The sequence below is a fragment of the Chrysoperla carnea genome, chromosome 3 (genome assembly GCF_905475395.1).
Source record: "Chrysoperla carnea chromosome 3, inChrCarn1.1, whole genome shotgun sequence".
NCBI lineage: Eukaryota > Metazoa > Arthropoda > Insecta > Neuroptera > Chrysopidae > Chrysoperla > Chrysoperla carnea.
Window position 1 is genome coordinate 29,761,338 of NC_058339.1, and position 16,182 is coordinate 29,777,519.

The window sequence follows — 16,182 nt, forward strand, 5'->3', positions numbered from 1 at the left end:
TTTTAGTGTATTGAACAGTCTTACCTTTTATTCAAATCAATGCATTGATCATTTTTATAGTCTGCATTGCAATGGCAGACTATAAAAAGTTACATTTTTCTGTTGCTTGTGGCTGTATATACGTCCTCTATCATTGGCAGACTCTAGAAAATTGATTATGTTTTTCTGTTACGAGCGGACAGTACTAAAGTATTGCAAATGCACTTTTGCTATTACTACTATTGCAAATATAGTACTGACTTATTGAGAATATGTCGGTTATTAGTTCCTGCCTTGTTTGATGTCGGTTAAAAATTTAACAAACTATTGCAAATGTAATTGAAATCTTAAATTACAAATAATATTATTCAGTTTCATGTAAATTGCGTCTAAAAATATACAAACACGTTCTTTCACTATCGATAACGGATGTTTATAATAAATATAATTTCTATTTTATTAATTAATTATTTATAATAATTGTTCCTATTAAAAGATATCGTTCACGTGGATTGATCAAAGTCTTAATGAATATGCATGGACAGGCGAGGAGTTCGATTAAGTGAAGCATGAATATCCTCGAAGCATTCTAAAGTTAATTATAATTTAGAAGAGCAATTTAGATTTATTATAATTTCACCAAATTTTTATTATTTTTTATACCAAATAGTTGTATTATTCGAGATTTTCACTCTCCAATTTTATTTTTCTACACATTTTTTTAATCGTTTTAATTACTAGAATGAACTTTCTAATGCACACAGCCGAAAAATGATATGGAATCACCCAGGGCACTATTTAGATAAAAAATAAAATAAGTTCGGTTAGGTAGTGGATTCAAAAATGAAGGATTTTCATATTAATTTCCATACCTTTTTAACGACCTTAATTTATTCTCTCGTCTAATCGCTACATTACTTGAAGATAGTGATAACAAAAAAAATTAAATATAAGAAAATTATCAAACTTTAAAACAAAGATCGAGGGGTGTCATGGGACACCTGGTAGGAACTATAATCCTTTCGTACCTTGGTACATTATAAATGTAGCGCTTACTATTTTTATTTACAAGATGTTTTCCTAAAAATTTAAGGTATTCATTTTAACTACTTTTAGTTTTTACTGTATGAAATAATTTAGTATTAGTGTAAAAAAAACATACTTCTGATTTAGTAGTCAATCTAGTACGTAAGTACATTACGTTTGGTTTGATTAGGATATTTATTATGACCAAACATAAAAATTGCATTGTACTTACTATAAATTACCTCTGTTTTCTTGTAATACAAGATTTTTGCATTTTCTCAAAATTCAAGGCAACCTGAATCGATTGAAAAAGATTTAGTTTCCTAGGTAACCTAGGTGTCGGTTTCTAGTGTCTGTTGCACTTTTTTTGGTTTTAGCTCCTAACCTGCAAACAAATATCGTGCGATAAGGAACATAGTTCCAACAAATGACCAGTCAATAAAGCAACTCGCAGAATACTCTACATTCTATACTTATTATAGAAAAATTTCGTTTAACAGATTTATAAAAGTAAATTTGAGATTTGTTCAAAATTCATTTTATTTCCTGGATAATTTTGATAATAAGATTATTTATTATTAAAAAAAGAAAAAACTTTTTCATTAATTATAAAATATTTGAGTACATACACACACACATACACATGAAAACTATAATATATAGATCTGGAGGCGTTGTTCAATTGGTTATGGTTTTAATATGGTTTTTATAATAGTGCGGGACGAGGAGTGACTACTCACGGTAGCACTCACATACACAAGCATCGAGATACCAATTATAAAATAATTTGAGAGTGGCCTCAAGTAGTATAAATGGGCTTTATTATAACTCTTATAAATAGCAGGTGCACATATATACATATACACATCCATCGATTTCAAATACCTACACTGTTTTTTTACCTCTATATTTATGAAAATAGTATCTGCCAAAGATTACCATTGATATCACATATCGAAAATAATCGTTCATAAAACCAAAATTAGTCGCCTTTTTAGCTCAGTTGGTTAAGGTGTAACCAATTCTGTCCGCAGTATGCTTAGGGTAGCGGGTTCGATTCCCGCCGTCGCAACAATATTAATTTAATTAATAGTTGTGATGGCCTGGTGTAGTGCATGGTATATGCACGAAGGAGGTGCACTCAGCCTCTGAAATTAAGGAGCTGATAAATGAAATTATCAGCGGAAAGGTGGTAAAACACATAAATGGTATGACAATGGACTCTATAGACTAAGTGTGTCCTTCGTGGACAGCCAATATAACCTAACCTAACCTAATCGAAAACCAAAATTGCAAAATTAGATAACTAACTCGGAATATTAGATATCGTGGACTTGATTCTCCTTAAATTATGAAGTTCTTCATATGAGACTCTTCACGTCAGATAGAATATCTATCTGAGCTAGAAAAAAAGAGTGACACAAATATTTTTAAAGCAATATGAAATTTGCTAATGAAAAGGATAACTTCTTGGATAAATAATTATTGTTCCCGAGAAAATTTTCAAGTTTTAATAAATGAGCCCAGAAAACAGGCGGAAAGAGGTTACCTCCTATATATGCCTCCTACATGTGAAAAGGCGAGGTTACCTTTTTTTGATAGAAGGTTAAACGTTTCACGAAGCTATTTAACGGCAAGCTAATAAGTATTTACTCATTCAATTTCAATTTTGCGCATAAAATAATGCTTTACGTTTGCGTTCTTAAAACAGTAAATATGTTTTATAAGTGGAATAGGATGGTAAAAATCTTTTTAACACGCTTTTATTAACTTCATTCCTATGTTACTATGTTACGGAAACTTTGAACATGATTTTGATCCCCTTCAAAACTTTGGATTAACTCGGAATTTGGCATAATTATCAAGAACTGATGATAATACAATAATTTAATAAGTTTATTTGATTATTCTAATCAGGATTTTTAAGAATAACGATTTCCATATCTGAAAATATATACATTTATTTGCGCTCCCACCATATTTATACTGAATTTTTGATAAATAAATAAATGTCTAAAAAAACTATAAGACACAGAGTAAACAATAGTTTAAAAAATCTAAAAAAACACGCTTTTAAACACTCATTCTTAAAGACCAGAACCCATTAACATAAATTTCGAATTCCCAAACAGAAATCCCTAATTGTCGTAACTAAAGTACAAAACTCATTATTTACACGAAAACTTTGCTCGCTGAAAATTGTCGAAATATATTCCAACCCTTTTTAATATTCCAATTCTTTAACATGCCAAATTTTCGCTTTTTACTAAAGGGAAATGCAAAAGAAAACTTTTGTCAAATATTTTATAATCTCTCTAATCTAAACGTTCATTTATTGAAAAAAAAACACGTTTTTGACATGTCTTGAGGTCAAATCTTGTGCCTAACTCACAGGATCGCTTCAATAAATAGCTCCAAAGATGATCGCTCAGGTAAGGAAATCGCCTTCATCTCCTATTGATAACAATCATGCATCGCTTATTATAACATTGTGACTTATTACACATAGAGGACGTGTGAGTGTTTCACTTTATATCTTCATTTTTTTTGTACTTTTTGAAATCGACTTTTTAGCTAGCTCATCATCGTCATCGATGCTTGTGTGCGCTGTGCGCGTTCAATAAAATATGTTGATTGCTTATTTGTGATATCAAATATAATTTATTTTTAAATAATAATATTTTTTTTTTAATGGAGAGATTATGTGAGGCAAGCAAGCGACGGGCACCTTCCTTATAACTTTAAATTGTTTTTAATAGCAATTTAGTTGTTGTTGTTGTTTTTTTTGGGATTCGATTTTATAATACATTTATGTTGTTCTTGAGTCTTCAACCCCAATGTTTTTTTTATCAGGTAGGTATTAAATTATATCGTCGTTTCTACCGTGTGGAATAAATTTATTACATTATCGTTAATTATTTAATTGAATGTTACATAACGATTTCGTTTAGGTGTATCGGTTTATCAATTTATTGATTTTTTTTATATATATCTTTGGAATGTACGCCTGAAAATTTTTAATGTCTTTTTGGTATTAATAATTTTTTTTTTTAAAGAAGTAAAAGCAGATGTACTAACTGTAATGACTAGGGCACTATTATTAAAATAATCTAAAGTATTCTCTAGATCCTTAACGATTAAATACGCAATTGAAATTCCCTGTTTCGTTAACTTCTATGTCTGCCTATTCATTACTATTCACAACTAATGGAACAAAATTTCTAGATATATTATCAGCTTCTGCTCTTTCGATAAACACAATCAAAGGCTTATCCATATGGCAAAGTAGACACGCGAATACAGGCACGCAATTAACGCATTTTTACAGTTATTCAAATGTATGACAGTCGAATTCAAATAATTTCTGCAAAGAGAAAAATTTAATAAATATGAACTACAAGCCTTGGAACTCGCTGTGGTCAAATAATATGAAAAGGACACAAGGAGGATACTGAAGATAAAGCTCACAACTTCTGCTTGAACTTCAAGAAACGAAAAGCGACTGTTATACAATCGGTTAAATTATATCGCTTTAGATCGCTCGATCACTTATGCTGTAAAACAGTCAAAATCGGTTATAGCAGCATTGAAGGGACCAATAATTTTGATTGTTATAATCGATAATCGTTAGAAGCGATATATACATTTTTATATTAAAAAGAAGATAATCGTTATAAGCGATACGTACATTTAATATCAAAGGGTAAGTATATGCCCCCGTTGGTTGATATTGCTGACTAATTCCAATGACAAATGGCTCCTAAAACCGATATATGAGCTAATAAGGTCCAAAATAAGTTAAAAGAATTAAATGGAATTAACTCCTCGCTGTAAGTTTTTAAAATGTTAAATTACACTTGTATTGATAAAATTTTATCAAAAACTGTATCGATATTATTATATTTTACACTAGTTATTAGCATATTTAATCGCAACGATTGAATATTTATACGACTTCTTAAGTCCGGAAGACCTTGTGAACGCCCCTGGTAAAGATCTTGTAATTACCATAACTATTTTCGGTATACCGTATATCTAATCTGAATGTAGTACCTACATTAGAAAAAATATTTAATAATAATTTAACCAACAACAGCAAAAAAATCCAATCGAAGAGGGATATGACTTCAGAAGATCCGATCAATAGTTTTCTGATTTAGTAACTTCTCTTAAAAGTTCTTCATCTTCTCTAAGTAATTTGACCCTGAATGTTCTTAGCTATGTATCAAGCAAATAAGCTCAGTCGATTGTAGATCATCACCACTTCTAGTTGTCGAAGAAGAGGTGTAAACAACGTCCACATGGAATATAGCTAAGAACACTTTCTTGAAATATAGCTAAGAACACTTTCGCTCAAATTACCTTTCAGACAAGCAAAAACTTAAATTGGATCATCTGTTTAGGAACTAGGATGTCACAGACGCTTCGATCAGACCTGTGGCAGATGTTTAAACACTACAGAATGTTCGATTTACATCTAGGCATATAAATATCACGAGTATGCCAGAATACATGCGTTAAGCAATGCATCTAAGTAAGAGGTATTATAAGTGTTATATGAAATTTCAAAAGTGACTTGTATTGTGGCTTATCTGTTGTAGTTCATCTATTCAACTAAGAAACTCCCACTCTCCAAGCGTCTTACAACTACCTCAACACAAATCGAAGCTTCAACACATGTATATAATACCTCTTACGTAGATGCATTGCTTAACGCATGTATTCTGTCAAACTCGTGATATTTATATGCCTAGATGTAAATCGAACATTCTGTATAGTATCTTCTATAGCAATAGGTATTTATTATAAAGTAATAAAAATATATACTACCAAATTTTGTGTCAGAGGTTCCTTTAAATTTTTAATTTTAATTTCTTTAATTTTTTTTATTATGGAAGTGCAAGTGTTGGATCTTGATACCAGTGTTTTTACGTAAAAGCGAGTTCGTATAATCTATAAGCAAAAAATCTTTGTTATTATTAAATAATTAATTGGACATTGTTAAGGACCGTTATAGAAACTTAGTCATCGTCATCTGAGAAAAGATATATAAGAAAGATTTTTTTTTTGTTAAGTTGTTGGTCAGAATCATAAGGATTGCTCCTACTCTCTTAAGTTTGAAATAGTGAAAATAGTGAATAGTCACTACAAAATAGTGATTTTTTATTTCTATTTTTAAGGCGATTTCAATAGCATTTCATCAATCAATTTTAAAAACTTAAGATAATAATTTTATAGACCTTTAAATGTATACATTAAAAAACAACAAGAGAAGATTCAGATTATAATCTAGATCTAGTAAATGTGTATGGTGTGTGTACGTACACAAACTTAACAGAAGTTTAAAATGACTACTACACTTATAATAGTTCAGTAACAAAACACCTTATAGTTAGTTAGTACGTGAAATGCTACTAGTTTATAGTTTATATACCTAGGTACAAAAAAATATCATAATAATAATAATAATATTAGTACGCCTACCAACATCATGTACAACTTCCAAGAGTTAAACTAGACACCAAAAACATTATTATTTATCATCATTATTCATTTAAAACTTTATTTTGTTTAAGTTGCTACCATAAATATATATAGAAAAAATGTTTGTGATAGTAGTGCCTGCTTTAAATGATGGACTCGGCACCTAATATAACGAATAACCGGGATTATCATATGATACAAGAGCTCGTCAAGTATTCTAGCTTTTATTTTTAAAGGGCTTAATTTTGGATATTTATTTTCTTATTAAACATAGGTAGAAATAAAGGAGAGCGATTGCGCGATATACTAACGCGAAAGATATAGGATACAATAAATATAAGATAAATGATCAGATAAAATATTAGATGAAGGATAAGATTTAAAATTCGTAAAATTAAAGTTTTGATAAAAAAACAAGGTAAGATAATATTAAAAATTAAGTTTAGATAAAACATAACATAAAAAATAAGTTGTAGATTTGGATATAATAAGAAATTAGATAAAAAATAAGGTAAGAACCAAAATAATAAGCAAAATAAGATATTAGATAAGAGATAAGAGGCAGGAAGAGAAATAAAATAAGAGATCAGCAGATAAGTTAGGTAAGAGATAAGACATGGTATCTGCGAAAATGCCATATAAAGGAAATAGGAGAAGTGATTAGATAAGAGGAGGAATAAGAAGATAGAAAATTGGTATAATATAAGAGATGAAATAAAAGCTTGATGAAGATGCCTTCGTTCCCTTCTAAATCAGGCGCTAGATAGAAATGAGTGTGCAAAAGTCGAAACCGTCTTTTATCAATTGATTCTTGTTCAGAAAAGCTCTTAGATGAATATTTCGGATGTTGCCAGAAACCCTATTCGTCCAATTTCAAAAAAGTTTCTTGTGATTTTTTCCTAAAGTTCACCGTTTTCGAGCTGTTAACTGTTTAATGTTTGGAAAAATTTCAGAAAGATTATTTTCAAAGCTGAAAATTAATGAAGGTAAATTACATTTTTGAGCTTCTTTAAATCTTAAAATCGTCTAGAAAACATTTTTTATAAAGTCTGAAGAGTAGATAATAAAAGATTGTTTGATTATAAAGCCCCAATTTTTAATAGTTAAAAATTATTTAATGGGAAGAAGATAATTAAAAGTAAGAAACAACAGAGAAGATAAGGCGTAAAGTGAGAGGTAAGATAACAGATAAGATCAATTTTATACTATTATGACGTAATAAGAAATAATGGATAAGATAAGAGTTAACAGATAAAATATAAGATATGGTATGATAGCTTAAATATTAGAGATAAGAAAGATTAGAGATAAGGGTAGCATAAGATAAGGTACAAGAAACAACGTAAGTTGTAAGAGATAAGATAAGCAACAAGCAAAGAGATTATAGAAGAGAAGAGGTATGAATTGGCATAATTTTATAATTGATGGTTTTCAAATGAAAATATATTTAAAGTAATTATTCATTTCCTTAAATCCTGTTAGTAAATTTTGTGTTTGCAAATAGTAGCCACTAATGTAAACCAGCCTTAACTTTACATATTTAAGTAAAGTATTCAGTTAAAACAGTGTGGTACTTAACTCTCCAAAGGCTAACTACTATTAAAATATTATAAACTCGAATACCTAATAATGATAATGTTCATTATATTATGAATTATATTTACTTACTATAATATCACCATACACACGCATTTGAAAAAAGAGAAAGTTGAATTGTATTAATATTTCTTTGTATTATTTATGTATAGAGATCAATTCTTCAAAAATTATATTAATTTAAATACTTTATATATGGTTGGTTTTTTTTTGGTGGATATAATATAGGTAGCACAAGAACTGACCACGAGATGAAATACCTTAAGATCACAAACCTGCTATAAGTAATATAAACCAATTTATTAAATATATGAAAATTTTAAAATATACAATAAACTAAAACAGGATAAATAGGATTATTAAAACCACAAAAATATTATTTGTCGAAATATCGGAAATTACAGAAAATAACTGCAATTTTTAGACAAGACATTCGTTTTAAAAAACGAATTTTTCATAATGATCTTAATGGATAAAAAATATTAAAAAACTAGTCGTGATCAAAGAAACAAGCTTTGATGAAAACATTTTTTGGACATACTCAGGCTACCATAATAATGAAATGTTTTTGAACGAATTTGAACAGTTTTCTTTACAAAACAAACAAAAATAAAGCGGTCTAGGTGCAACCCGAAAGGTTCACACGACTAACTTCCCAGTGGAAAGGATAAAAAAAATATCATATGTTTTAATATTTATAATTTTTTTTTGTAAACATTTTTTTTTCATTTTTCCGTGGACCCCTCGGGGGGGCTTCGCCTCTTGCTACCCCAGCGGGGGCTTCTCCCCTGCACCCCCATGACGTTAAAACTATATAAATGATAAGTGATAATAGTGACAATTATACAATATTTCATTCGGTACAAAAGACGGCTTGACCGATTTTGCTCAAAACTGGTCCCATGTCAATATCATCATTTGTTCTCAAAAATGCGAGACGAAAATTGAATCCAAACATACATACATGCATACATGTGCACTCACGGATTCTTTTAAAACCCATACTATTCGACTCTAAAGGTATTGAAACGTGGAGATATGCCTAAACTTTCAATTTGCAAAATCGGACCCATTACAATAACTATCCCACTGGGAAGTTAATTAGGTGTAAAACTATAAACCATTCTGCAGTTCTAAGTATTTAATAATATTTATGCTCAAAAGGTTGCGAATGCATTATAAACAAATCATTTAATTTGTTTCAGTAATCACTAATTAAAATTAAAACTGAATTCTATTAACAAAGCCGAAATTTTTTAACCGAAATAAAATATAAAACGACCTTTTATTGAGTAGAAAAAAAATCAGGAAGAAATTGTTAAATTGAATTGTGCCATGGTAGTATACATTTTTTGTCACCATCGTATTAAATGAAATTTTTTTCTGCAAAAATAGTCAATAAAATTACTTTTTATTTTTTCTGGCGTAATCAATGATTTTCATTTACACCGACTGACCTTTTCATGTCATATTACTTGAAATAGGTAGGCGACTTCAATGCTAGATAACTTCAAATAGGTTATATTCATTCGAGACTACTTACATGGCTGAATTTTGAGTATCATTAACAGCTCAAATGAAACGCTGAGCGCGCCACTAATATCCGAATAAATATACCACGGAATATATCTTATCTTTTCCTGGTTACATCGCCAGTTTTTATTTTGTTACGTTATCTTTATTCTTAAGCAAAAAAAAAAGCAAGAAGTAATAAATATTTTTTCAAAAAACTATACAGTTTGATCCCTGAAAAACAATAAACAAAATCATAGTTCGCAACGCCAATTACAAAATGTGGAATGTTTCACTTCCGTTTAAATTAAAAGAAGTATTATTATTCGTAATTATAGGATTGAAAAGTATAATTTTAAAAATAAAAGAAGATATTCTTTCTTGAAACTATATGAAATTTTGATTGATTGATTTTTTTTTTTTTTTGTATGTAATACACCTATATTGAGACAACGACCGGATGTAGGTGGTAGCACATTCCAACATATTATATAGGTATTATTTTTTATATTTTTAATATTCATTTTTGATTGAATTTCTCATTAATATCAATCATAGACTAATTATTTATAGTTGAGTGATTTATAAAAAACCTATTTAATATAAAACAGTATAATACCTAACAAATCACCAACTTATTATATTACCTAATACATAATTAATATTCAATATATTTTATCTTAAATTGATCAAAAATATTTCTCTTTTATAATAGTTTTAGAAATAATAATTTTAATTTATATAAAAATTCTTGAACTCATTTGATAAGATAGATATTTATTTATTATTTGAAATGATTTTATGTTTTTTGGTTTATGGGTCCATCGATATCTTTGACAAAAACAAAAACACACCTTTTTGTGTAATTTGTGAATTTTTTTTGATCAAGCCCACCCATCATTATACAATAAATAAAAAATGGGTTGAGAAATCGCAAAAAAAAAGTTTACTTTTTTGCATTTCATCCAATACAATCTAAGATCAAGATTTATATTTTATTAGAGATAAGGTAATTATTTTACATTTCATATTGATTCTATCAATTCTAGTTCAGAATATAATACTGTGTCCAAAAAATAAGGTGACATTTGAATTTAAACTGCGCGCGTTTGTTGTGCATTATGAATTCCTTCCGCCTGGAACAGTCAACAAGGAATATTATTTGAACGTTATGCGTCATCAACGCTATCTGCCTAAAAAGGCCGGAATTGTGGAAAGACAATTCATGGTTTTTACTCCACGATAATTCACTTTTCCATAAGGCACTCATAATTCGTCAGTGATTATTTCGTCAAAAACTCAACACATATCGTTCCACAACTACCGTATTCACCTGATCTGGCGCCGTGCCGTTCAAGTATAGTTATCGATATTATTTTGAGAAATATCGATTTATATTTTCCATTTAGCCCCAAGTTAAACCTTGTATCAAGGTATATCTACTATATATCAAGTTTAGTCCCAAGTAAGAAAGAAAGTGTATGTTCTAACAATCACCTTATTAGTTCATTTCCGATTGTCTGTCTGTCTGTCTGTGAACTCAAAAACGAAAAAAAGTATCAAGCTGAATATTTTATAGTGTGCTCAGGGCTCAGTAGTTAAGAACATTGGGCAGAGTCAGTATTTGAATAGGGGACGTTTGAGAAGAATAAATGGTCTTGCTTTACATATTTTTATATTTTGCCCAGGTGCTTACTTTATGTTAAAACCTGGTGCATACTTGATAGTGCCCATTTGGGCACCAAAATTTACTCTTGGTACAATTGGGGCATCGGTTACATTGGCAAGGAAGATCGTCAACTTTAAGCTCGTAATTAAAAAAAAATCCCCGTTATTGTTTCTAAAAAACAGAGATTTCTAAATAACATTCTTTTTCAGTGTTTTTAAGCCATTTGAGGATCCATATCTTCGCATACTTTTCACATCTTGCAAATAATTCCAAAAATGAACGCTTGCTTTATATTTGTTATTGCATCGAAGACCATAATAGGTAGGAAACAATGAAACAGACAATGAAAGTCATTAAAATTCAAATTGGCGAAAACGATCCGGAAACACATGAAGTTGTACGAATGGCGCTGTGACGTCAGTTATTCAGTTGACTTCTATTAATTATAATAAATATACGAATTGCGAATGAAACAAACCGGCAATGACATATATTAACAAGGATAACCGTAAATTTTAAACTCATAATTTAAAACAAATTTCAGCATTATTTTTAAAAAGGCTCAGATTTCTCGATAACATTCAATAACTATCTTCGTATAGTTTTCACATCTAGCAAATAATTCCAAAAATGAACGCTTGCTTCATTTTTATTATGGCATCAAAGACCATAATAGAAAACAATGAAAAGGAAAAAACAAATCGTAGAGAAAAAAAATTAATTAAGTATTTTATTGTTTGATTATAATGTTATTGTTGTTTAACCTAAAGTTGCCAATAAACCGGTTACATACATACATGTTATATGTTTGGAGACAAATAATATATTTTATTATAACCTTATGTTGTAAAGATAAGACTCGAACATGTTACACAAGAGATATGTACATATGTTTTTAAAACTATAATAAGTAAAGAGAACATCACCACCACACCAACTAAAAAAAAAAAACTAAGTTCAATTCACCCAGGACACCCATAGTCTTGCAGTCTTCGTCATCATATGAACCTATATATATGCATATATAATATGTTTTATATGACAATAATAATTCTCTAAGGTGTTGGTGGCGACAACAGGCGCACCCTTATTTGAGTGGGTGCACATACAGATTTGGGGGCGTGTTACCGCCCCATATAACACTGAAACAATATATTTTATATGTATATTTTTGATTATGGTTTGCGTTTTTTTTTTTTTTTTTTGTCAGGGATTTTTGTTTTGTTTTTATTACCGTATACATTGTGTTTATTAAATCTGTGACTGTGAGCAAAGATTTATTTGTATTTATAAACAAGTGAAATTTACAAAATTTAAAAAAACCCCGGCAAATGTGAATAATAATTCTTGTAAACCGATTTTTGGAAATTAAGCTATAAAATGTTCTCAATCAAGTCGGTTCAACCGTTTATGGGCTACGATGTCACTGAGAAACACAAAGACGCACAAATAAACACTTTAAACTTATAACACTCCTTCTTAAATCATTATCAAAGTGATGGTCAAGGACATCAGATGACATGAAAAGGATAGGTACTTAGAGAGCTATCATTTTTTGGAACAAATTTTTGGAAGTATATTAATTAAAATTGAAATATTTGAGTTGACTTTGTTGTTTTGAATTATTGTTTTGAATTACCTAATTATTTTACCATTTCACTTTTCGAAATGAATTGAACCAGGTTTATTTGACCATTCATTTCCATGGTAATTATTTATATGTTAAAATTATATGTTATGCCTTTTCCAAACTGAATTGATTTTGAAGATCGTCGCCAATTATTAGTTTTTCCGAGTACTTAAGCCTAAGCTAACACTTGAACACTCTTCGTTAAATTACCTTTCTACTGAAACCAAAAAAATTAAAATCGGTTCTTCCGTCTAGGCGCTACGATGCCACAGACAGACAAACACACACACACACACACACACACACACACACACACACACACACATAACAGTCAAACTTATAAACCCCTTTTTTTAGTTCGAGGGTTAAAAAAAAGGAGAATAGTATAACTTAAGCTCTTCTACTTCATCAGCGTGAACTCTAAAAGGAAACTAATAATAAATTTTAATTTATTACTGTTGGTTGCAGCTATTTCATATTTGGAAATGATTTGTGATTAATTACAATAAAACAATGTATTTTTCAAACATAGTCACTGTACACAGATTTATGCTATGGTATGTAATAAAGTGCAGAATGCAGCAGAGAAGAGTGTGATTTCGAAAACGCTATGTAATTTTTCTACCTTCTTCGAATACATAAAAAATCATTAAAAAAATTTCATTAATAGAATTTTTATGTTAATTGTAAATTATATTTTTAACTTACTAAAGAAATTTAAGTAATAAGTAGAGAGAGAAATTGTACAAGGATAAACCCCTCCCATCAATTAAGGCACTGAACGAACGAAACTGATAGTAGATGGTTCAAATTCTGCGGAATTCAATGAATAAGTTAGTCGCCTGGAAGAATTCGTACCTGCGCCTAAATGAACGTCATTTTACTGGAGATATTATATAAACTTAGATACTGAATTTTTTATGTAATTCAACAATTTATGTTGTTTATACAATTTAATTAATTTTCTAGAAAATACAATTTATTATTTACTTGAAAATACAATTTATATAATATTCTTAACTCACTCTTTGTTTAAATTGGTAAAAAATACTTAGAAAAATGGACGGGTTTCTATTTTGCAGCGTTTTCAAAATCGTACACTTCTCTGCCACCATGCTGTATTTAAAATAACAATATAATAATAATTTGTTTCGTGAAGAATAATATGACATTCGTCCTTATGATCATATAAAATACAATATATAAAAATTAAAAATATAAAATGATCTATCATATTTACGAAATATAGAATAAAATAAAGAAATTGTGTTTCTCGTGATTTGTGAATGCTTCATGTTACTAATCATTGTGACGTATAAATACCAACAATTGTAATAGTAGGCAAATAGTAATACTTTTTAAATGGGGAGCAACTAAGTGCCTTACCGACACTGAAATATTAAAAAAAGTTTCAGTAGATGTCGTTGTTACACTACTAGTATGCAGGGAGATTTTGGGACGAAAAATCAATCTAACTAGGTTTCATTTTAAGCAAACGTCATTTTCTCTCGGAAACTTTAATCTGGGAAACGGCTCTAACGATTTTCATTTCATTTGAAACAAATAACGAGGAAAGCTCGGTCATCCATGTACTAATTGGATAAGAATCAGTCTACTGAATGGCATATAGAAAGAATGACTTTATTGGGTTTAAATAAAGCTGTTGAGTACGTATTTTCTTAAATGAACCTCATTTAAATTAACTGTCAGGTGAATTAAATCAACCTGTGTGTATTAATATAATCAACATATAATATAATATACAAACAAACAAAAAAACATATGCTTTACACTTTAAATATAATATTCAGATTGTTTGTTCAATCTCTTCATTTTCTTGAATGTCAAATGTTCAGTATCTGATACCTTTTTTTAATCTTAAAACACCTACGTGGGCAAAATTTAATTTAACATTGGCGATTCCTAAACAGTTATCATCTGTTCGTTTTTGCCTCAACGTATCCATCTTCGCGTTCCATACATATAATTGTTATTTTACAAAATTATTTAAATACATTCCTAAATATTTCGGGAGTGACTTCTTGAGCCGTTTCTTTTTTTACTGTTGCAAATGGTCTAAATTTCTAAGCGTCCATTAGCATTCGTATGTTAATAATTTTGAAAGCCAAGATTTTTATAAAGAATAAATTTTTTCTTAAACCTTATAATAAAGTTTTCTATATAGAACCAACTTGGGCAAAATCTTTAACGAAGTTTCTATTATTAAAACATGCTTTCAAAAAGCAATTGTAGTGTGATGTTAACAATTAACCCGGCAACCCGACAATATAAATAATCCGTCGTTATAAACAGCCCGACGATATATTCACTCAATGGTTCACACAGTACAACTAGAATTCTAGACAATTCTAAAAAGAAATAAACAATATCGTTTTATATTACGTACAGAGATAGAAAAACAATACAAGTAAAATATATGCAATAGAGCATACGTGACAGTTCTAGAATTAGCTAAACAGTACGGTAACAATTTATTGTAACTATATAAACAGTGCATAGTGCGCGATACGGAGAGATTTCAATACAGACTCTTCAAGTTGACTACAAAATGAGTCAAGATTTATCAATTCGTATAATTATTTGAGTATAGACATTTTTTTCATTACATAAATTTGATTTGGTTAATCCCGGTACAGTAGCAAGCCTTAGTCATGAGTTCTATTTGTCATCGAAGTTTCGCTTTTTTAAAATAAAATTTTTCACCTATTCGGCCGCACCACCCTATAAATATTTTTCTTCTTATTTAACATCGTAATTACAGGTTTATAATGTCATACGATTTCAAGATTAGTAAAAATCTATTAGTATTTTCTCGCGATCAGAACTTCCTTTAACTGATCAGACTTGTCAGATCACTGAAAATCACATAATTAATTTTTCAACAGGTTATTCGCCCTCATCATATTATTATTATTATAATGTAGGTGGTTTGTATTTTTTGTTAAGATTGTTTGTTGTGTGTGTTTTGTCTTGTCTATAAAAACACATTAATGACAAATATTATAATGTCGTTTTATAACATATTGTTGTTCAAAATAATAAAAAAAAAAAGATCGTTGTGGCCTCACCCCCGCATACACATCACAATCACACTGTACAAAGTACAATAAAAACCAACGCAATAATCATTAATAAAAAAATAAACGTTTGTATTATGAGTTTGGTATGTACAGTGTTATTGCATGCCATTTCTTTTGTTATTATTTTTTTTATTCTTATTTTGAAGAAAAAAATGTATTGTTTTTTATTTTTATTAAATAATGGA